This window comes from Triticum aestivum, chromosome 6B (assembly GCF_018294505.1).
Source record: "Triticum aestivum cultivar Chinese Spring chromosome 6B, IWGSC CS RefSeq v2.1, whole genome shotgun sequence".
In the NCBI taxonomy this organism is placed as follows: domain Eukaryota; kingdom Viridiplantae; phylum Streptophyta; class Magnoliopsida; order Poales; family Poaceae; genus Triticum; species Triticum aestivum.
Window position 1 is genome coordinate 400092390 of NC_057810.1, and position 24512 is coordinate 400116901.

Genomic DNA, 24512 nt, shown 5'->3' on the forward strand with positions numbered 1-24512 from the left:
TTTCTTCTGCTCCTCGTTGGGTTCGACACTCTAACTTATCGAAAGCACTACAGTTGATCCCTTATACTTGTGGGTCATCAGGGCTCCCTCGCTCCGGTTGCCGCTGTTGCTCCCTTGCCCACATCGGCTGCCTCTGGCGGTAGGAGGCAGGTTTGGGTGGGGAGTGTCGTAGCTTGTCGGAGAGTTTTTTGCCACGTACCTGTTGGGCGCATCCCGCCTTATAGGGGGCGATGGTAATAGAATAATATTTTGCTACTAGTTATGACAAATTTTATCTACCACCAGTGGTAGTTACCACCGCTTGAGTTTTGTATGTTGTATGTAGTATCTATTAAATCAGAGAGTATGTATGTGTAGTATGTAGTATTAAGAATGTTTAGGTAGTATATATACTACATTTTAAGTAGTATGCATCTTATTTTGAGTATGCACTTTTTTACATACAAATATATATGTATTTCGCAAATGTAATAAAAACCATGGGTCAACTTGCAATTTTTTCATGTAACTCACTTTGGAATAGGTTATATGTAACGTATGAACATATTTACATAGTATATATAATACCACATGGTAGTATATGAGACATTCGGGGTAACTACCCCCGTGTTAGAAGGGAGAGAGGGATTTGGTGGAATTGTTGTTGTATTGTTTGAGCCTTGTGGGCATATATATAGGAGTACATGGTCATCTTGGAGTACAAGGCAAGGTAGAATAAATCCTATGCAATCCTATGTTTCCTAAATAAACATTATACTCAACATCCCCCTGCAGTCACAACGGTAGCGACGCAGACGGTGAGACTAGAGAAGAATCCGAAGGCAAGCCGACATACACCCCCCACAGTCGTAGCGGTCGATGCATCACGGAAGTTGTGGCTGGAGTGGAAACCGACGAGGCTGCTCAAGCAAGGCGGTAGCCCTTTGTGTTGTTTGTCGAGGTAGCCGAGAGCGAGGGTGAAGTTGTCGTGGTCGAGGTAGCCGTGCGAAGAATGCCATGGTCAATGTTGAGTCGAGTGAGCTGGTGTCAAGAAAGTCGCCGTGGAGCCGCGGGCGTAAGGAGGCGCCGAGTTAGTCATGGGCGCAGTAGTGTCGAAGTAGTGGTGCACCGGGAAGAAGACGATGTTGGCGAGGCATTCTGGTGGTTTTCCAAACCTGGGGACACGTCATAGACGAAGGTACGCGCCGGTGTTGCCAGCATCGGGCATGCGTAGATGAACGAAGATGAAGTTGACGAACCGTCGCGCCAGGCTTGCCAGGCACGGGGACACATCATGGACAAAGGCACGCATCGGTGTTGCCAGCACCAGGCATGCGTAGACGAGGGACCTGCACGAGCTGTATGCCATGTCGAAGAGTCGAAGGGCCAGCAGAGAAGAAGACTCAACGACGGTTGTGACACCAATCGGCATGGGGGTGATGTCACAAATGGTGGTTGGAGTAGATTAAGTAGTCGGGGTAGATGATGGAGACACTGGCTGCGAGCTGGTGATGCACAAAGACGAAGGAGGTGGACGGGCGGCGGCGGCAACAAGGGTAGCAGCAGTGGCGGCCGAAGAAGAGCGGGAGCGGCGGCCTGACGGCAACGGCGACATCTAGGTTAGGAGCGTGGCGGCGATGCTTGAAGTAGGCGAAGAACCCAACACCGTGAAGAAGACCAGCGCGGGCGGTGGCGTTCCTGCGCCGAGAGTGATGGCACGACACAAACCACGGGAGGGCGTCACGCGGTGACTGCGGAGTGGACCGCAGGTTGGGGCGCTACGGCCCGAAGGGGCGACGCAGCAGCGGCGGGCAAGTCGGGGCGACCACGGGAAGACCTCGGGGCGCGGCGGGGCTCGTGGGCCGCGGCGCTACAGCCCGAAGGGGCAGCGCAGCGGCGGAGCGCGGGTTAGTGCAACCGCGGGGACGGCCTCGGGGCAGGGCAGGTGAGGGAGTTCCGGACTAGGGGGTGTCCGGATAGCCGGACTATCATCATCAGCCGGACTCCAAGACTATGAAGATACAAGATTGAAGACTTCGTCCCGTGTCCGGATGGGACTTTCCTTAGCGTGGAAGGCAAGCTTGGCGATACGGATATGTAGATCTCCTACCATTGTAACCGACTTTGTGTAACCCTAGCCCTCTCCGGTGTCTATATAAACCGGATGGCTTTAGTCCATAGGACGAACAACAATCATACCATAGGCTAGGTTTAGCCTCCTTGATCTCGTGGTAGATCCACTCTTGTAACACACATCATCAATATTAATCAAGCAGGACGTAGGGTTTTACCTCCATCAAGAGTGCCCGAACCTGGGTACAACATCGTGTCCCTTGTCTCCTGTTACCATCCGCCTAGACGCACAGTTCGGGACCCCCTACCTGAGATCCGCCGGTTTTGACACCGACATTGGTGCTTTCATTGAGAGTTCCTCTGTGCCGTCACCGATAGGCTCGATGGCTTCTTCGACCATCATCAACGACGCAGTCCAGGGTGAGACCTTTCTCCCCGGACAGATCTTCGTATTCGGCGGCTTCGCACTGCGGGCCAATTCACTTGGCCATCTAGAGCAGATCGAAAGCTACGCCCCTGGCCGTCAGGTCAGTTTTGGAAGTTTGAACTTCACGGCTGACACCCGCGGGGACTTGATCCTCGATGGATTCGAGCCACAGCCGAGCGTGCCGCACTGTCACGGCGAGCATGATTTAGCTCTGCAGCCGGACAGTACCCTGGAGGCCGCACTCGAACCCGCTCCAATCTTCAATTCGGAGCCGGCCGCGCAGATCGAGGACGGATGGCTAGACACCGCCTCGGGGGCTGCAACCTCTACGGCAATAAAGCCGAACACTGACCTTGTCCCTCATAAAGCTCGTGACTCCAAGGTGCCGGACTCCTTGCCGGACTCCGAACCTCCCGTGCTTCCTCCGATCGAATCCGATTGGGCGACGATCATGGAGTTCACCACAGCGGACATCTTTCAACACTCACCTTTCGGCGACATCTTGAGTTCGCTAAAATATCTCTCGTTGTCAGGAGAGCCCTGGCCGGACTGCGGCCAGCACAGTTGGGATGCGGACGACGAAGAAATTCAAAGCCCACCCACCACCCAATTAATAGCCACTGTCGACGATCTAACCGACATGCTAAACTATGACTCCGAAGACATCGACGGTATGGACGACGATGCCGGAGACGACCAAGAACCAGCGCCTACCGGGCACGGGAAAGCCACCCCAACTCATGACGTATACATGGTGGATACACCAAAAAGAAGCGATAATGAGGAAAAACGGGACGTGGTGAAGGACAACTCCCCCAACAAACAACCAAAGCGGTGGCGCAAGCGCCGCCCGAAGACCGGCATCGATAAAAACGGCACCCATACGGACCCGGCCCTAGAGCAGGGCGAAGCAGTGGACGATGTAAATGTCAACAAGTAGCCAGCCGGACATGAACTGGACAAGCAACCCATCCCCGGCGAAGATGATCTCACATCACCAGAGCATATGAATCTTCATAAAAGGCTCGTCGCCACTGCAAGAAGTTTGAAGAAGCAAAAGCGGAAGCTCAAAACAGCGGAGGACGCACTCAGAATGAGATGGAGCAAAGTACTCAACAGCGCAGATAAACATGGCGCTAGTCACCAGACAAAGAGCTACCCGAAGTGCAAGCTGTTGCCCGAATTTGACGAGGAGGCCTTAGAGCCCCCGCAGTCAAAAAAGAAAGAAGCCGCCTGGCTGGATAGATGACCAGATGACAGGCCAAGAGCAACAAGGGGCGTCGTACACAAGCCGGCACATGATCAGCATAAAGATCCTCGAAAAAAGGACGACCCAGTCAGATCTATTTATGGGCCAAAAAAGAAGACTCCAGGAAGCAACATAACCCGCCGAGCATTTGAAGACAACGGCACACCCAAATACAGGGGCGCCGCACACCCATTATGTTTCACCGACGAGGTACTGGATCATGGATTTCCAGCGGGATTCAAACCCGTAAACATAGAAGCATATGACGGCACAACAGACCCCGGAGTCTGGATTGAGGATTACATCCTACACGTACATATGGCCAGAGGAGACGATCTCCATGCCATAAAATACCTACCCCTCAAGCTCAAAGGGCCAGCTCGGCATTGGCTTAAAAGCCTCCCAGAAAATACCATTGGAAGTTGGGAAGAGCTTGAGGATGCGTTTCGAGCAAATTTTCAGGGGACCTATGTCCGTCCTCCGGATGCAGACGATTTAAGTCACATAACTCAACAGCCCAGAGAGTCAGCACACAAATTCTGGAATAGGTTCCTCACTAAAAAGAACCAAATAGTCGACTGTCCGGACGCTGAAGCCTTGGCAGCCTTTAAACACAACGTCCGAGACGAATGGCTTGCCAGACACCTCGGCCAGGAAAAACCAAGAACAATGGCCGCACTAACAAGCCTCATGACCCGCTTTTGCGTGGGGGAAGACAGTTGGCTGGCTAGGTGCAGCACCAGCGACCCGAGTACATCTAAAGTTAGGGATGGAAATGGGAAATCACGATGCAGAAAAGATCAGCGCCGGAATAAGGAAAATGGCCCGAATAGTACGGCGGTCAACGCCGGATTCAAAAGCTCTCGGTCGAACAACAAAACACTGCCCCTCGATAAGATTCTGGACAGACTATGTCAAATAAGATTCGGGCCATCCAACCTAAATAAGATTCTGGACAGACTATGTCAAATACATGGTACCTCCGGGAAGCCTGCAAACCATACCCACAGAGATTGTTGGGTCTTCAAACAGTCCGGCCGACTTAGTGCCGAACACAAGGGGCTCGACGCACCAAGCGAAAGTGACGAAACCCAAAAGTAGCACTCCGGAAAACAGAAGACTTTCCCACTAGAAGTCAAAACAGTGAACTCACTTCATGTGATAACGCGAAAAGACAGCGCGGCACCTGCAATATCAGGACACCGCCCGTAGAATGGGGATAGACCATACCAAAATTCGCCAGCAGCACTTCCTTCAAAGGAGTGATGCCAAGCCTTTAAGCCAATTATACAGGCTCCGTACCACTAGAGGTTGTGTTCGGTTCATCCGACAACCTCCGTCGCGAAAAGCTCACTATCCATCGCCCCATTCAAACAGTAGCCCTTAAGCACTACTGGGGCGCGCAGCTTCCGCCAGCCCTAACGCAATACCACATTACGCGTTTTTTACGCTTAAAAATGTCCGGTCAATGTGGCATAATTTTCATTAAAAAGTAACTTCGAGTGTTCCTCGACTGCGGAGAACGTGAGACTGCCTCGACAGCCACACACTAATCAGACCTTGCGGGTCAAAGCCCCTTAAAACAGGTCATTCAGACCTCGGACATGGTTAGGCGAGTCCGGCAAGGGGCTTCCCAGCCGCATATCCCCTTTATAAGGGGCTGCGTGTATAAATGATGAGAGCCAATAAAGCTCAATTTTCTTCCTTTTATTCTATTTTATACAACCTCTGCACGATATTTCTTGGAAACTAAGTCCTTCTCTTTTACAGATGAAGCACGTGCTACACCCGTCCAGGATACAGCACAACGGAGACACAGGCGCAGACGTGCAGCAGGGACCCGTTGCAAGGATTCTTTTCAGATTAAGACCCTGCGTCAACCTTTCTTACTGTCTCTTGTTGATACACATCCCCCGGTTTCCTACCATAACCGAGGAGGAGGCTGGCGTTTTGGCATCGGCCGCGTCAGAAGTTCCCGCCTGAACCTGGACACTAGGGGCTTAGGGCATTGTTCTGCCCGGTATCATAAAGACCGAACACCTCAGGGAGTGTTCGGCGTCTCGAGTTAGGCCTTATATGCATCAGCTCCGAATCATGTCTTTGGTCAAATGTTGGGTTTGCCCGGCTCCTGTGTTTTGCTGCCTTACGTTCCGTATCATCGGCTAACGCGGCACCAGGAGAACTACTGCGATTGTGCCCCGGTTCGGCCGGGCGAGCACCTCAGTAGAGAAAGCCGAAAACTGACTGTCATGATATAGCGAGAGACTGGTCAACCACTCGATCGACCATTGGAATGTTTAGAATTCCTCCGCTTTGACGAAGGACCGCTTCCCGGTCAGGCACATACGCGCCCCGAAGTTCGGAGAGAGCGGTGCCGCTAGGGGCTATATAGTAGCCCCACATTCGAGCTCCTATGGCTAAGTGAAAGTGATAAAGCATTATAGTCCGGTTGCCTAGTTTGCTACGCTATCACCTCCCTAAAAGGACCAAGACGTTGGATTAAGTGTGAAAAAGCGCTTTTCTTTTTGCAAACACCCCCGCACCATGTGCGTGGGGGCTGAAGCCAAAGACTGCAACTTTCAGGTTATTCATACATATACGGCCGCACAGGAGATAGTTCAATACTTGAACACACAAGTATAAAAAGTTATTGCATTATCAACATGATCTCAGAAATCATACATGCCATTCAAACATAACATCTTTCGAGCACTGCGACTCTATTATACGAGCGCCCTGCAGGACTTCCTCAAAATAGTGCTGGTGGGGAATCGGCTTTTGTCCGAACCCCGGGATGCAACAGTGGTGGCATCCATCTCCGCCCAGTATGTCTTACCACGGGCGAGAGCCATCCGTGCACCTTCTATGCATGCCGACCGCTTCATCGCCTCAATACGCGGCACCGCCCCAAGGAATTGCTGCAACAAGCCAAAATAACTCTTCGGCTTGGGCCCTTTCGGCCACAGATGAGCGACCACATCCGTCATGGCAAGTCCGGACAATCTATTCAGCTCAGCCCACTCAACCAGCCGATCACTCAACCGAAGTGGATGCTCCGGACTATGGAATTGAGACCAGAAAAGCTCTTCCATTTCGTGATCCTCCTGGCTTTGAAAGTGCACGATTGCGTCCGCCGCACTCACCGCCAAGTCCAGATAAGGATCCTCCGCACCGTACAATCGGCCCAGCTGAGCATACTTCAGGTCCGTGAACTTCCTACGCAGCATAAAGGGCTTTCCAGCCACAATGTCTCCGACCTAACGCAGTTCCTCCTTCATAGCCCGCATCGCACTACGGGCATCCTTGGCTTCGGCATCGGCCTTCTTCAGGTCCTCTTGCTCCGCTCGGCGTTCTCCTTCAAGAACATCTAGGCGGTCAGTAGCAACTTTTAATTTCGTGGCCATTCCGGCCATCTCCTCCCTGCTTCGATAGTGAGCAGCCTTCTCGGCTTCTACCTCTTCTGCTGCCTTCGAGGCAGCCGCCTTGCTTTTTCTGGCTTGCTCCTTGGCCTAAGCAAGTTCTGCTACGAGGTCTTCCACAGCAGCAGCACTATCTGCATCAGGCATACAAATTGTAAGGAATGGGCGTCAGCTCCCTTACTAGGCGACCGCAGAGCAACCACATACCTTGTGACTCATCGAGTCGTTTATTGACCAGCGAGATGTCCGCATCCGCAACATCGAGTTGCCTCTTTAGTTCGGCAACTCCATCAGTCCGGCTGGCCACCGAATGTTCCGCCACCTGCATAGGAAAGGCGACAATCTATAACTGAGATTATGATCCTCGGCACGCTGTCGCTTTCGACAGCATACCAAGTCTCAGGGGCTACTATCTATACAGGGCGCACTTCATGTGCAAAACTATCAAAAGGTATGTCATTTTTTGCGTACCTCAAATCCCGTCAGCAAACTTCCGACGGCCTCACACAACCTGCTTTCGGCGGACGAGATCCTCTCAATCACCATACCCATTAATGTGCGGTGATCTTCTGAGATGGACACCCTCTTAAGCAAATCTTGCAGCTCCACCGGCCGTACTCCAATGGGTGTCGAACTCTCTGGCCTCGCCGAACTCGGGGAGACCCTCCGCGACGACACCTCAGGGTCGTCCGCCCCGCGCGATGGGGCGGCAGATGGAGGCGTTTCGCTCTCCATCATCTCCGGACGAAGGTCTCCCGAAGATGAGCTGTGCTGAGATGGGCTGAGATCCGAACTACAAGGTGAAAACTTCGGTTACCCTTAGAAATTAAACAGGGATGTCCACTATTACAAAATCCCCCCTTTTTACTTACGGCACGCTAGAGGGCTGATTCCTTCGAGGAGACAGTTCGGCCGGGGCTCTTCCCGGCACGGGACCTTCCGGTACAGATTTCTTTCCCCGCTTTGAGGCCTTGGCCTCCGGGTCTTCGGAAGCGGTCCTCTTCTCTCCCTGGAAGGAGGGACTCTCGATTCCTCCCTTACTGAAAGCCTCCGTGGCTGAGGTGGTAGATCCCTTGTGTCCTCCTTCGCCCTCCTCCGAAGGTGCAACCTCTAACATCTTGATTAACACGGGATCCTGCGTGGTCTCAGGGAGGGGGGCCAGACACCGTATCAGTTTTGCTTGCGCTATCCACTCCTGTCCAAGGGATAGCTGGTTAAAAGGCAAACCCACATTAAATAAATGGAGGATGTGTCCGGACACAAGGCTACTTACTTGAGTATCCAGGCGATTGCAGCTTAGGCCAGCATCCTCGGTCAATTCCGGACACATCTCTTGCGATCCGAAGAACGGTTTGTACATCTCCGCGGGTGTCAAACCCATGAAGTGTTGAAGAGCTTGTGGCCCCTCCGGATTAAATTCCCACAAGCGGAGGGGGCGACGTTTGCAGGGCAGTAGGCGCCGGATCAACATAACGTGTACCACTACGGCCAGATTGATCTCCCTTTCTTGGAGGCCTCGAATCCAGTCCTGCAACATGGGAACGTCCTTGGACGGCCCCCAGTCACGCCCCTTATTGACCCATGACGTCAGCCGCTGTGGAGGGCCCGAGCGGAAGACGGGCGGCAGCCTCTGCCTGCTGCCCCTGGGAGCGGTGATATAGAACCACTCATGTTGCCACAAGCCAAGCTCATCCTGAAAAGAGCCCTCGGGCCATGGAGCATCGGCCCTCTTATTTATAACCGCCCCGCCGCACTCTGCCTGACGCCCCTCAATCATCTTCGGCTCCACGTTGAAGATTTTGAGCCACAAGCCGAAGTGAGGGGTAGTGCGGAGGAAGGCTTCACAAACGACAATGAATGATGAGATGTGGAGGATAGACTCCGAAGCCAAGTCATGAAATTCCAGCCCATAGTAAAACATGAGCCCCCTCACGAAGGAATCCGTTGGGAAGCCTAAACCCCGACAGAGGTGAGACACGAACACGATGCTCTCGCCAAGCTCGGGAGTAGGAATAACTTGCTGTGACGCCCGGATAATCAAGCTGCAGTAATCCCACGTTAATGTTGCCACATCACCACGGTTACTGTTGTTAATCTCGCGTTAGTTCAAAACCGATTCAAATTCAAATCCAAAAGCAAGCGAACAATAAAAGTTTTCAAATATTAAAACTAAAATGTTCGGAGTGAACCAAATATTGTATAGGTAATTATGGTGGAGAAACCACACTTGTATAAAATATGTAAATACTCAAAATGAATAAAATAGTAGCAAAAACAATTAGTTAAATGATTATAAAATAATAAACAATTACAAATGATTTTATATTAGGTGCCAAGTTAATTGTGGTAGTGGCATAAGTATTAAAAATATTTTAGGTACAACTTGGGTTTTTCATAAACACCGAAATTTAATAAAACAGAAAAGAAGAAAAGAAATAAAATAGAAAAACAAACTAACAGAAAACTAAACTAAAACAAAAGAGACCCCCCCCCCACTGGACCCCTTGGCCCAACTAGGCCATGGCCCAGCCGGCCGCCCCCTGGCCTATAGGCCACCCCACACCCCAGAAACCCTAACCCCCACTCCTCTCGATCCCCACTCCTCTCACTCCCTCCCACGATCTGGATCGGGCCACCGCGCTGGTTTCGCAGGGCGCCGTGCTCCAGCCCCCCCCCCCCTCGCCCGACGACCCTGCTACGGTGGACGCGACGCCCCGCCGGCGGTGAACCCCTTCGCACCTATGCCACGGCCTCCTCGCATCGACGCCGCGATGCCGACGTCGTCGCCGGTGCTGCCTCGCCGGACTACCTCATCCCCGCCGCCCCGTCCTCATCCCCTCCCCGAGCGCTTCCCCGACTCCTCCCCGAGCACGCCTCGCTCAACTACAGGGCGCTGTGAGCCCTCTCCCTTTCCCCTTTCCCTCCCTGATGGATTCGTCACCGTGGCTCGTTCCCGTCCTCGCTTCGCTGCCCACGGCAGCGTGTGCTCTGGTTTGTCCGAGCGCAAGCCCCACGTCCACACGCCCCTGGGATGCGCTCGCCGCGCTGCACCGGCGCCCCGCGCCCGCCTCCAGCCCCGCGCGGCCTCGCCGCCCGCTGCCGGGCGCCGTGATGCCCGCGGCCGGCCGGCCAAGAGCCATGGCCGCCGGTCCACCCCCCCCCCTCCCCCTCGAATGTGTGCACTGGCCCCTGGCCGGTGGCGCTCGCCCCCCCCCCCCCCACCTCCCCCCCAAAATGGCTTTAAAAAAAGTAAATAAATAACTAACTAAAATAATTAAAATATTAATTAATTAATTAAAGAATTAATTAACTTAATTAATCCTGATTAGTTAACCTAATTAATTATAGTTATTAAACCTAATCATTTTAGTTAGACTAACTAAACCTGATTAGTTAGTCTTAGACAATGACAACCGGGTCCCACCATCAGATTGACCCAGTCAACCCCTGTTGACTGCTGACGTCAGCATGACATCATGCTGATGTCATAAATCCTTTTTCGAATTAAATTAAATAATTAATTAAATTCCAAAAATTAATAAAATCTTTAGAAAATCATATCTTTTAATCTGTAACTCGGATTAAAATATTTTCAACATGAAAGTTGCTCAGAACGACGAGACGAACCGAATACGCAACCGTTCGTCCGCCACACACCCCTAATATATCAAACTCGCAACTTTCCCCCTCCGGCTCCTCTGCCCGAAAACACGGAACACCGGGGATACGTTCCCGGATGTTTCCCCCTTCACCGGTATCACCTCATACCGCGTTTGATCACGTCTAGCTCTGCTTGTTGTCCTGTTATGCACTTGCTTGCTAAGTATTCATTGTTTCTCCCCCCCCCCCCCCTCTTCTTCCGCTAGACACCGAGACCGATGCCGCTGTTGCCCAGTACGACTACGTCACCGACGACCCCTCTCTCTTGCCAGAGCAATCAGGAAAGCCCCTCCCTTGATCACCAGATATCGCCTATTCTCCTCTATACTGCTTGCATTAGAGTAGTGTAGCATGTTACTGCTTTCCATTAATCCTATTCTGATGCATAGCCTGACATTGTTGCTACATCTGTTGATACCTTACCTGCAATCCTAAATACTTAGTATAGGATGCTAGTTTATCATCATTGGCCCTACATTCTTGTCAGTCTGCCTTGCTATACTATTGGGCCGTGATCACTCGGGAGGTGATCACGGGTATATACTATACATACATACGTACTATACAGATGGTGACTAAAGTCAGGTCAGCTCGATGAGTACGCGCAAGTGATTCTGATGAGGGGGCTGAAAGGACAGGTGGCTCCATCCCGGTAGAGGTGGGCCTGGGTTCCCGACGGCCCCCAACTATTACTTTGTGGCGGAGCGATAGGGCAGGTTGAGACCACCTAGGAGACAGGTGGGCCTGGCCCTGTTCGGCGTTCGCGGATACTTAACACGCTTAACGAGATCTTGGTATTTGATCTAAGTCTAGCCATTTGGTCTATACGCACTAACCATCTACGCAGGAGTAGTTATGGGTATCCCGACGTCGTGGTATCAGCCGAAGCCTTCGTGACGTCAGCGACTGAGCGGCGCGCGCCGGATTGGACTGCGTTAACGCAACTTCCTTTGTAATGGAGGTTGCTAGGTCAGCTCACCGACCGCGTACGCAACGTGTAGGTGTGCTAAGGGCGATGGGCCCAGACCCCTGTGCGCTTAGGTTTAGACCGGCGTGCTGACCTCTCTGTTGTGCCTAGGTGGGGCTGCGACGTGTTGATCTTCCGAGGCCGGGCATGACCCAGGAAAGTGTGTCCGGCCAAATGGGATCGAGCGTGTTGGGTTATGTGGTGCACCCCTGCAGGGAAGTTAATCTATTCAAATAGCAGTGATCTTCGGTAACAGGACGACTTGGAGTTGTACCTTGACCTTATGACAACTAGAACCGGATACTTAATAAAACACACCCTTCCAAGTGCCAGATACAACCCGGTGATCGCTCTCTAACAGGGCGACGAGGAGAGGATCGCCGGGTAGGATTATGCTATGCGATGCTAGTGGAGATGCTACTTGGAGGACTTCAATCTACTCTCTTCTACATGCTGCAAGACGGAGGCTGCCAGAAGCGTAGTCTTCGATAGGACTAGCTATCCCCCTCTTATTCTGGTATTCTGCAGTTCAGTCCATTGATATGGCCTCCTTACACATATACCCATGCATATGTAGTGTAGTTCCTTGCTTGCGAGTACTTTGGATGAGTACTCACGGTTGCTTTCTTCCCTCTTTTTCCCCCTTTCCTTTCTTTCTGGTTGTCGCAACCAGATGCTGGAGTCCAGGAGCCAAACGCCACCGTCGACGTCGACCCCTACTACACCGGAGGTGCCTACTACTACGTGCAGCCCGCTGACGACGACCAGGAGTAGTTAGGAGGATCCCAGGCAGGAGGCCTGCGCCTCTTTCGATCTGTATCCCAGTTTGTGCTAGCCGTCTTAAGGCAAATTTGTTTAACTTATGTCTGTACTCAGATATTGTTGCTTCCGCTGACTCGTCTATGATCGAGCAATTGTATTCGAGCCCTCGAGGCCCCTGGCTTGTATTATGATGCTTGTATGACTTATTTATGTTTTAGAGTTGTGTTGTGTTATCTTCCCGTGAGTCCCTGATCTTGATCGTACATGTTTGCGTGCATGATTAGTGTATGATTGAATCGGGGGCGTCACACTTGCCCTCGGGCAGGCAGCCTATGCGAAATCTCGTAGGTTAAGTACCTGGCGTCTCTTAGCTTTAGCACGTCCTCTTCCGTGACGGAGGAGGGCATCCACCGGCCTCGTAGGTCGGGGCCGGACATTGTCAAAGATCGAAGGTACCCAAATATGAAGCCCTGGGTGTTGGAACTCGGGGCGAGGGGCGGATTCGATAGAGGATTGAAGGAAAAGAACGGGTCTTGGTCTCATTATAAAGAGGGGAAATACCAAGAGCCGTCCCCGTGACCGTTTGGAACCCGCCTTCGATGGAGGGGGCGTGGCAACGGGCGCGGTTGGGTTACCCACGTCCGTATTGATGGGAATCCCGAAATAAGGGGAACACGATCTCTGCTTCGACAAGACGTGCCAAGGAAACCGCCTCGCTAAACGCGCGGAGGTGGAACAATAAAAACAATTTGAGTAAAGGCTTGGTAATGGTGTGATGTCACGCCACAAAATACGTCAGCAAATTGAACTTGTGTAATATTATTCTCTCTACGGTGGTACGTGGAATTTATTTTTGCAGAGCCGGACACTATCCTGGTGTTCACAATCTTCTATAAATTATTCGGAGGAAGAACCCGCCTTGCAATGCCAAAGACAACATGCGCGCCGGACTCGTCGTCATTGAAGCCTGGTTCAGGGGCTACTGAGGGAGTTTCGGACTAGGGGGTGTCCGGATAGCCGGACTATCATCATCGGCCGGACTCCAAGACTATGAAGATACAAGATTAAAGACTTCGTCCCGTGTCTGGATGGGACTTTCCATGGCGTGGAAGGCAAGCTTGGCGATACGGATATGTAGATCTCCTACCATCGTAATCGACTTTGTGTAACCCTAGCCCTCTCCGGTGTCTATATAAACCGGATGGCTTTAGTCCATATGATGAACAACAATCATACCATAGTCTAGCTTCTAGGGTTTAGCCTCCTTGATCTCGTGGTAGATTCACTCTTGTAACACACATCATCAATATTAATCAAGCAGGACGTAGGGTTTTACCTCCATCAAGAGGGCCCGAACCTGGGTAAAACATCGTGTCCCTTGTCTCCTGTTACCATCCGCCTAGACGCACAGTTCGGGACCCCCTACCCGAGATCCGCCGGTTTTGACACCGACAGCAGAGACCGCATATTGCAGCACTACGACCCAAAGGGGCAACACAGTGGCGATGTGCAAGTCGATGCAGCCGCGAGAAGAACCACGGGCCGGCGGCGCTGCGTCCTGGCGGGGCGACACAGCGGCAACCCGATGCTCGATCGGTGGAGAGGCACGCTGAACTCAGACACGTTCTTCACTGGACCCGCGGAGGCGCGTGCAACCGACAGGCCAAGTCGGTCGCACGGCGTAGATGGAGCGAGTCATGGTGGCGAGCGGGTGATCAAGACGATTGCGCGCGAGGTCGGGGACGCCGCTCGGTGGAGGCGGGATGGCGGCGAAGTCCGAGATGAAGCCGACGACAACGAACGGCGTGGGACGACGTGCGGACGAGCGCGTTAGTACAGGCACCCGGGCAACCAAAACAGCGCTGGCGCCCGTGAGGCCCAGCCGAGCGACCAACATAGCAGCGACGCCCGAGCTGAGGTAGCCGACGAGCCTGACGCAGCCGGGAACAAGGCCGGCGAGGCAGACCGCAGGGCCGTCGTGCAGACGCGGCGGAGGCGGGTGGCGTGGATCGATGGGCGGCCGGCGCATGAACGACAACTATGATGGGCCGCCGCATGGCACAAGGCCGCCAGGTCGGGGCGATGCAAGAGTCCCGTCGGAGCAGGGCGGAGAGGGCCGGCGTATATCAACGAACAGGCCAGCGTGCGAACGACGGCCGTGAGGGGCCGCCTGTCGTGCAAGGCCGTCGGTTCGGTGATTAAGCTGATAGGTCACGTCGGTGTTTGAGTAGAGGCGCATGGGGGTCGACGACGCCGGCAGGCGAGGCAAATCGATCAAGCATAGATCAGAAAACCCAAAAAAAACACTGATGAAAGCGAACGGGGAGAGAAAGAGAAACCCAGAGCAAGGGTTCGGAAAAAAATTCTAGGGCAGCCAGTCAACACAACCGGTAGACGAACCCTAGGTACGGGCGGCGCGGCCCCCGGCGGCGGTCATGAAGATCGACCGCCCCAGGGGCGGCGCGCGGAGCGAAAGCGGCGGGCACCGGTTAGGGTTGGATCTATAGCTGGCCAAACGGGCCGAGATAGTTGGGCCGGCCCGGTAGCATGGTCGGCACGGCACGGGCCTGGCACGGCACGGCACGTGCTAAACGGGCCGGGCCCGGCACGCGGCACGCCATAGGCCGTGCCTGGGCCTGAAGGGCGAGCACGCGGGCCGGCACGCACGGCCCGATTAACTTTTTTATATTTTTTTATGTATCCTAATATGGGCCAACAGGTAAAAATAGGCTAAAAAACGCCCAGTGCGTAAAATAGGAGGTAGATTAGTGGGCCTGGCGTGCCAGTGGGCCGGCCCGATTAGCATACGGGCCGTGCCTGTGCTGCAGGCTGCAGCACGCGGGCTGGCACGGCACGGCCCGTATAATAATCGTGCCTAGGCGGGCCGGGCCGTGCCAGGCACGATTAGGATGGGCTGTGCCGTGCCGAGCCGGGCCGGCCCGTTTGGCCAGCTATAGTTGGATCGGTTAGGCTAATACCATATTAGAAGGGAGGAGGGGATTTGGTGGAATTGTTGTTGTTTTGTTTGAGCCCCATGGGCATATATATAGGAGTACATGGTCATCTTAGAATATAAGACAAGGTAAAATAAATCATACGCTATCCTATGTTTCCTAAATAAACATACTCAACATCCAGATGGTAGGATGTATTTCCCTATATATATCACCTTGTGTGAAGTCTATTTTAACATCAATGCATCGTAAATTTACGCTTCGTAAATTTTGTCTTATTTCAGACGTAAAAGAGAACATAAGAAAATATATAATCACCGTAAAAAAATATTTTATATTACGTAAAATTAGAAATGTAAAACGTATATAAAGTGTAATTTTCTGGTCTCATGACCTATGTTCTTTTTCTTATGTCAAATTTTACGCGGTGAATCAATACAAAATTAACTATTTATATTTTAAATGTAATTTATTTATGAAATGATCATAAGATTACCTCGGGTAAAGAATAACTTATTCTGCACCCCGTTGATGAATAGACCTTTTATATAAATAGTTAAATACGAATTGATTTACTGCGTAAAATTTGACATAAGAAAAAATATAGGTCATAAGACTAGAAAAAATTACATTTTATGTATATTTTACACTATGCTTTTACATTTGTAATTTTATGTAACATAAAATATTTTTTACGCGATTATATATTTTATTACGTTCTATTTTTATGTCTGAAATCTCTACTACCTAAAAGAACCGTAAGGTTCCCTCTCCTTTCTTATGTTCGTCCAATCTCCTTGTCAAGAGCTCCCGCCGATGTTTCATCTTTGGTAATTGGTAGCAAATCATGGTAATCCAATCACGTTTAAAAGGAAGGAAGGAATCAATCAATCAAAAGGAAGGAATCAATCACGTTAGTATTTGGTAACAAACTATAAATTAAAATAAAGGAATCAATCACGTTCATAATCAATACCATATCAGTACAGGACAGGCTATTTGGTAATCACGTCCAAGAGAATGAGTTGCAAAAATATGAACACCGCTGACCAAAGGAATGCAGTGCCGCATCTTTTTATTAGACTTTCACCATCACATGCAGTTCCTAACGCTAATTGTGATGCCATCACTTTGTCTGTAACTAGATGATACCCCGCGCGTTGCTGCTGGAATTGCTTGTAACATAGTTCAGTGAGATTTAGTTACACGAAATGTGAATAGTTGAATTAATAGTATGAGAACTAAAACTTGCCAATCAACTAACTGGGAGGTGCACATTAAGGAAAGAAAAAAATGTTGGCTATCTGGTGGTGGTACGACATATGCTGACGTGCATGAAAGGATTAACATGAATGCCATTTAGTAAAATATCTACTCTAATGAAATTGCTTCATTTGGTTGAGTCAAGAACTATATGATCGTATGTGTGGCGTTGAGATTATCTTTGAGAATACTCTGAAAAAAAAAAGAGATTATCTTTGAGAACATTCCATGTTTATATGTAAATGGACTTAATGAATGGATAATGTTATAAAGACATGTGGTGCCAACGGGGTGCAAAGGTTTTGATATTTGAAATCATTGACAGAGAAACTGCTATACTCGATCTCGACTGAAATCTTGCAAAACATATATACCTGAAGAAATAATCAACAACCCTCCATATTTGCAATAAATGTGAAAGCAGGAACGCTGAAATTTAACGGAGTTGCATTAATCAAGAAAGGTCCAAACCTGAACAATGAATGTCTATTAGAACGGCCATGCATGTAAATAAAACAAAACTAAAACGACACTAACATCTAACAGGAATAGTAGTGCAAAAGAATTATCAAACGGATAATCATAGCCGAACCACATAGAACTAGACCAATTGTCTAATGTGAAATTCTACAAGCAAACATATTCCAATTAAAATAATGAAATCCATTTTAGTTAATCTAATCCATAAAAAAATGATTACATGTGAAGAATTACCATCTGTCAACTCGGCGAGGGCTTGAGGCGCGGATATGTAGCTCAAAAACCCAATCTCTGTTTGATTTGATAGTCAGAAAAAGTATGTGTACATGACATACCCACTGTTACTGAAAATAAAATGGCATCAATGGGCATGCCTTCAGCGTACCTAAAGCTCGTATATAGTACAACAACAGTGGTCAATGATCCAGTAATAATATACTCAAGAGATATGTAAGGTCAAGAAGAGAATTTACTTAAACAAAGTTGTTCCGGTGAGACACTGAGGCAAAACACAATGAGATAAAATAGCAGCTCATCATACAAGCGAAATTGACTTTTATTATACCATGGAACTTAATCCATTAAACAACCAAGGAAACCTGACGATGATGCTAGGCTAGCGGACATGCATCTACCACATGGAACACGCAGAATATACATGCAACTTGACTTCAATATGTTAATGCAATATAAGGATGGAGAAGGAACACACACTGAAGAGGAACACATAATTACCGGAAGCACACTAGGACTCGTCGGGCCTGGGACTTGCTTAGGATGTGGGGTGGCGAGACTGATGTCACATCTACCACTAAAGAGAAAATCTATGATGCTAGATGTACTACTCCACCAACTGAGACAATAGTGATAGAAACATCAACCCGTAGCAGCGACCGGTAGGCTGACCTTTGCCGCTCCAGCAGAGAGGAGAGGGGATACGGATGTCACATCACTACATCAAATCAAGGCACTCATAAAGCAAATCAAGAGGGAGGGAGAAGGAGAGGAGATGCTCACGGTCTTGTTCGGGTTAGGCTTATGACCTGCAGCAAGGAGGCGGGGAGGCGGTCGGCCTAAACGTGGGATGACCACTCCTGGGGGGCCTTGTAGAAGAGGAACAGGCGGCCCTCGTGGATGCCTACCGTCCCAGCAGCTTCTCCTTGGCGAGCTCCTCCTGCCGGAACGCGAACTATTTTTCAGATCGAGCGCCGCGGCAGGGATGGCTGCTTCCGGCGCGAGGAGGGTCATGAGCAGAGTGATGGAGTGCACACAACCTGATTTGGTTGCGCAACTCAATGTTCTCGGTGGGCGGCGATGGAACCGCAGCTCCGCCCGCGTCACATCGCGCAGGGAGGCATCGAAGGGGAGTAACAACGGCGGAATTGACGCGAGGAGATTGCCGTCCAGCCGCCACACCACGAGGATTGGGGAAAGATTTATGGTGGGGGAGAAACTGAAGTGAGAAGGAAACGATTCCGGTGCTTTGTTGGGTAATCAACAGGGGAAAATAAGCGAAACCGCTCTGACCACGAGATGGGGGCGGCCGGCCGTGCGGGGTGGAGAAAAGATTGGGTTGGAATGCGCGGGATGAGCGGCTGGTGTGGTAGAGGAAAAAAGTGTTTTATTTCAACGCCACGACCGTAGCATTAGTAGAAAAGGGGGCATTTGTCCCGGTTCATAAGGGTCTTTAGTCCCGGTTCATGAATCGGGACTAATGGATCGTTACTAATACCTTTCCCCTTTAGTCCCGGTTCTAACACGAACCGGGACAGATGGTTCTCCACGTGGCCGGTGCGCCGAGCCCAGGCAGGGGGGCCTTTGGTCCCGGTTGGTGGCACCAATCGGGACCAAAAGGCATCCACGCGTCAGCATTTTAGTGGCTGGGTTTTTTTAAAGGGGGTGGGGGTTTTGGAGGGGTTAATTTGGGTGTTTCATATATTGTGTTAACTAGCTAATTAATAGAGAGTAGTGTCCTCTCTTATGTCCGTGCTTGGTCAACGCTACGTACTGTACATTGAGAGGCCCTCGACACGCTAGCTAGTAAAAAAATGAAGGGAACCATTAAGTACAGAAGTTCGTCATGCATACCGAGAGAAGTGATCGATCGACCTCTCCTTCTCCCAGAGATTGGTCGAACAAAAAGTTTTTGTATTATCTATCCGACGCTACTGGCTACATACATATACAATACGTAAAATCTCTTAATTACAATCCCCTAGCAATTGAAATCAACTTCCACATGGTATTCTCCGGCTTTATTGATGACGTGGTCAAGAAAGAATCCTGTCAATTCCTCTTGAATTTCTTTCATGCGATCTTGTTCTAGGAGTTCATTCCGCATCTGCCACGTCTAATTTGAAGAAGGGGGTTAATTAATACATATATATGAATGAAACTCAACAAAAATGATGGTGTAATAAAATGAAATTGAGAATATTATTGCTTACGCACTTCATATTGTCTTTTAGAGTAGCCCCGCTTATTTTTCAAAGTCGCGTTGTAGATGAACTCGCACACGTAGTATCCACAGAAATCATTCTCTTGTTCCTGCCACAAGCACTTTACGAGAAATAGAGGTCAATCAAACTGATAATGAAGCATTATAAATGGCATTGATGAAAGTATAGCTATAGAATCAACGGGAGATGCGCGCAACTAGCTAACCAGTAGTACTTACTTTCTGGTATGTATATCGCAGCTCCTTTGGCAGTCCCGGAGCTTCTGCGGTGAACTATTTCCAAACCCTGCAAGACAAAGAAAATAATTATTATTATTTGAGATATCAGGAAATGAACAAAAAGTTGCCGATATGGTGCGATAATGATCGATTGAACTTACTTGTTGAGCAATTCAGTCATGTCCGCATAGGTTTCGGGATCTTTTCGTCTCGAGTCTAAGACGGTTACTAGTCTCCGCTCAAGCTTAATCTCCAGAAGAACATAGTGGAAGCTGCGCATGCATGCATAACTCATCAATTACATTACTATAACCTCACTCGAGTAATAAGGGAAACCGAATATGCACACGACAGTAACACTCACTTGAAGTTGTAAGGAAAGAGTATGGTATCTTTGTTTTGATTTTTGATCAACGGTTGTAGCAAATTGGCCTCGGCCTCTTCGACGTGCTTTTTAACCAGAAATTCGTCTATAATATTTGTGTTAATGAACCCAATATCATACATTTCTTATTTTCTGCAGTCGACGGTCTTCAATCTGCATAATATATTGAGGATAATTAATTATAAATACATGCAATGAAAGAGCTGAGCTATATATAGAGACTTAATGACAGAAATAGTACTTACAGACAGTACCGTAAATTTATCGAGGGCCTTTTGATTGAAGAACGCGAAGAACTCCTCAAATGGAACACACAACAGATCAGCTCCAACGAGGTCGTGCTCCTCTTTAATGTTCAGATACAAACTATTCGTCCCCCCAGACTCTCTGCAGGTTTTCATGTACCAATTATGGAATCTTTGCATCATCGTTGTTAGAGATTTTTCATCTTTGACGAGAGGCTTCCCGTACTCGTATCTGTGTTCGTCCACCTCCGTGAAATCAGGAAGTTGATCGTCAGGCAGGTAATCTGATAGATTGCCATAACTGGCCACCATCCCCGGAGCATTAGCGATGATATCGCCGCTAGACACATTGAGCGGGGGGCACGATTGATTTGCTTGTTCGACGAGTTGGGCAACTTTTTTCGTAGCTGCTTGTTCTCTTGACCTTTGATGTCTGACAGTACTTCCCGACCGCTCCGCTTGGAGATATGTCTGTTCAGTAATGCGCTCATAGTTGGTTCTCGGCGGAGACTTTGCCAGTTTCCTCAGGGCATCGAGAGTGCGCTTTGCTTTCGCCGGATCTACCTTCTCCTCCCGAGGTGGATGTCTCTTTGCTTTCACCCCTTCAAAGAAGTCCTCCACGTGGGTCCGCACGATCGTCGTGTTTTCCTCCTCGGTCCTCTCGTACGGTAACTTCTCTAGAGGCTTGAGAGGTGGACCGTATCAGTATTGCCTCCCGCCCCTGGTTGTACTGCTAGACGCCGGAGCAGACGGAGCGGCTGCGGCGTCTGTCTTCTTTCATGCTTGCTTACGAGGCGGAGGAGAAGGACTACGGTGCGCCGGAGCAGCCGGGGCGGCGGCGGGTCTCTTCCGCCCTTGCTGGCGAGGCGGAGAAGGAGGAGGCTGCTGGCTGCTCGGGCGCACCGGCGCATGCGGAGAAGGAAGCGGAGTGCCGCCACGCGCCGGAGAAGGAGGCCCAGTGCCCTGATCGTCACTCGCCAGAGGAGGAGGCCGTAGAGGAGGCAGAGTGCCCTGAGTCGCCAGAGGAGGAGGAGGAAGCGGAGGCGTCCAGTTCAGAAGGTTGATGAGCTCCTTCCGCCATAGGCATAGAGTCTTCAGAGCAGAACCCAGCCTAGTCTCCCCTTCACCGGTAGGGTGGTCAAGCTGGAGGTTCTCAAATCCCTCCGTTATTTCATCCACCATCACCCTAGCATATCCTTCTGGAATTGACCGACAGTGAAAAGTTGCGCCGGGTTCAGTAGGATAAACAGAGCCAACAGCCGCCTTGACCTTCATATTCATCCATCGCGTCATAATGTGGCAATTTTGAGACTCCGTGATAGCATCCACGGGATAGCTGGCAGGAGCCGTCAAGACATGCTCCGGCTAAAGCAGCTCGGTGGAAGCCACGCTGCTTCTCCGGTGAGATGGCGGGGTAGCTTCGGGGGAAGCTTCGGCAGGTCGTTTGCTGCGATCTGCTTCTCGTTCCTCTAGCCCCATTACCCTTTTGTGCAGCGCCTGCAGTTCGCCCTGCTCCAGTTTCTTCCTCCTCTCGTGGGTTTTGTAACCCCCTGCGTCCGGAAAACCAACCTTCCACGGAATGGAGCCTGGCGTGCCTCGTGTCCGTCCAAGGTGTTCAGGATTCCCGAGGGCCATTGTGAGCTCGTCCTTCTCCCTGTCTCGAACGAACGTCCCTTGCTGCGCTGCATTGATATAGTGCCGAAGCCTCTTGACTGGTATTTTCAGTTGTGTTGGAGTTGTGTCGAATATTGTGTACAAGGTAGGTTACAGTTGGACTTGTAGTTGTATCGTGTTTACATAGGATGTGGAGTCGTGTCCTAGTAGGACACTTGTATTCTAGGCCTCTCATATATAGCGGGGGTAGATACACGATGTAACCTATGCCAACATAATAGCACCGGAACGCAGGGGAAGCCGGCGGCATGTGCCGGTGTCCAGGGCGACCGGGTGCGGTATTGTGACAGTGTCACGGGGAGGAGCGCACGTAGTCAAGCCCCGGGGATGTAGCCATATTGGTGAACCTTGTTAACAAATCTTTGTGTCGTGCCTCATGTGATTGCTTGGTCCTCGGATGATCAATGGTATGCCTCGGATTTATTCTAAAGTGGTATCATGAGCAAGGTTTGAAGGAGGTCATGGTTGTTGTTGATCTGGAGGAAGTATCGAGTTGAATGCAGCCGGGTGCGATGCGGTTTTTGACGAGATTGAAAAAAAGCGATCGGAAGAAGGCGACGTGAGGCGAGTACGCCGGGGGTCTTGCAGATCGGATGCGCATGCAGCGCAGGATTGATCCAAGTGGCGGCGACGAAACCGCTGGAGTTCTTCGTCTCGAAGCTGACGGGATCGATGGAAGCAGCGCGGCGTGCACACGTGGCTTGACGGCGGTTGGGGCAGCAGGTGCGTGGCGGCGGCAGGGCTAGAGCACTGCCTGTAGCAGGCCCACACGACCCAATCAGCACGAGGTGATGGCCTCGTCCGGGTGCGGGTCCGAGTAGGCCGGCGGGGCACAACTCGGATGCGACAAGTGCAAACCACGCTGCTGGAGTCCCTAGGCTAGACGTGTGCGAAGCGGAAGCTGTGATCTAATCGATCTGGAGCAGGCTGGGCAAAGATACGTGAGATTTGTTTGACAAAAAAATGATACATGGCAGACCCAATCGATGGAAGAAACATCCATTGATATGTATCCACTGAAGCTAGCAGGGACATTGACAAAGCAACAACCAGCATTGGAGATTGAGCCTTGGAGCTACACCACGTGAAGGCCAAAATTGTTTGGTTAAATTGTTATTAGTACTGGGAGGTGACGACGGGTTTGCTTCATGTATTATTGCATCATGAAAAGTTCAGTTGGCATAACAGGGATGCTTGAAGGCGCTGCAGGAAGTCATGTCAGCTAAGATGGAGTTATCATGTGATGGATGGAAATTCACGTAAAATGATTTGGGAGCCTCGAGCGTGTCATGCAGTCGAACAAGTTCGACTTGGTCGGACTAGTCAGTCTGACGGATCGACGTGAGTCGGTTGGTACAGAAGACGGTGGTGGGATCGGCGACGACAACGTAGGAGCGTGATGCTGATGGTGACCGAGTTCTGGGCGTGGAAACACGTGGCGCAGGCCCCAAGGGTTTGTGTGGCTTCGACAAGACTATGGCGCGGGGTTGATTCAAGACGGTGCACATGAGAGCTTGGAGTCGACGAGGCGCGGGGTGGCAAGTACAACCACCATGGAGTCATGTTGAAGGTGGAGCTGGATTGAGGGTCTACGATGTAAGGATCCAGGGAATCAAAGCCTATTCAGCAAGGGGGGGAAAGCGAGTGATATGCAGTTCGGACTGGAGCCCAGTGGTCTGATGGAAGCGTGAAACTCGTCATCGGTTGGTGATGATCGGTGGTACTCTGCAGTGGGGGTTGAGTGGTGTGGGTCCGCGACCCTTGAGACTCGACCGGGATAGCGGAGGCTCGGCACGGTAATAGCGGCGAGGCGTGCGCTATGCATGGACATGGAGACGGGCTAGGGCTCTGGTGGTCATACATGTGGTGAGACAACTGCGAAAATGACTCGGGATGACAACATGCAACGGTGAAATTCTTTCAAGTTTCAGACAGGCGGTCAAGAAAAGAGCGGTGATATTGAGTTCAGGTAACTCTTATGTGTGACATCCAATATGTGAGTTGTTCACTTTCACGCAGGTCAGTGATCAGTGTGTGATGGCGTTGGACTGATACTCTGGAAGTTGGGAGCACAAACTAGAGTAATGTGGAACTTAATTTCGCTCGAGTGTTGACTGTAGTCAAGAAAAGAAGGGACTACAAGTTGCAGGTGGAGTCATGTGGAGTCTTTGGAGTAGCAGCGGTGCTCATGGGATAAACTCAAGTCCAATGTACATGGAAATTTGATGCACTGACGAATTCAAGGTGGTGGAGAATATTCGCCAAGGTGGAGTTTGTTGGAGTTGTGTCGAATATTGT

General features: G+C 50.5%; 1 long non-coding RNA gene across 3 annotated transcripts; it reads right to left on the reverse strand.

Moving 5' to 3' along the window:
- Positions 1 to 16423: 16423 nt before the first annotated feature.
- Positions 16424 to 18823, reverse strand: LOC123137266 (uncharacterized). 3 transcript variants are annotated; one of them, XR_006467996.1, is made up of 3 exons: positions 18251 to 18823; positions 17468 to 17524; positions 16424 to 17224 (listed from the first exon to the last, which is right to left on the reverse strand). It is a non-coding gene; the product is annotated as an uncharacterized lncRNA (long non-coding RNA). The 3 variants fall into 3 exon arrangements; XR_006467995.1 differs by having other exon boundaries at positions 17468 to 17577; XR_006467994.1 differs by having other exon boundaries at positions 17468 to 17618.
- Positions 18824 to 24512: the final 5689 nt, after the last annotated feature.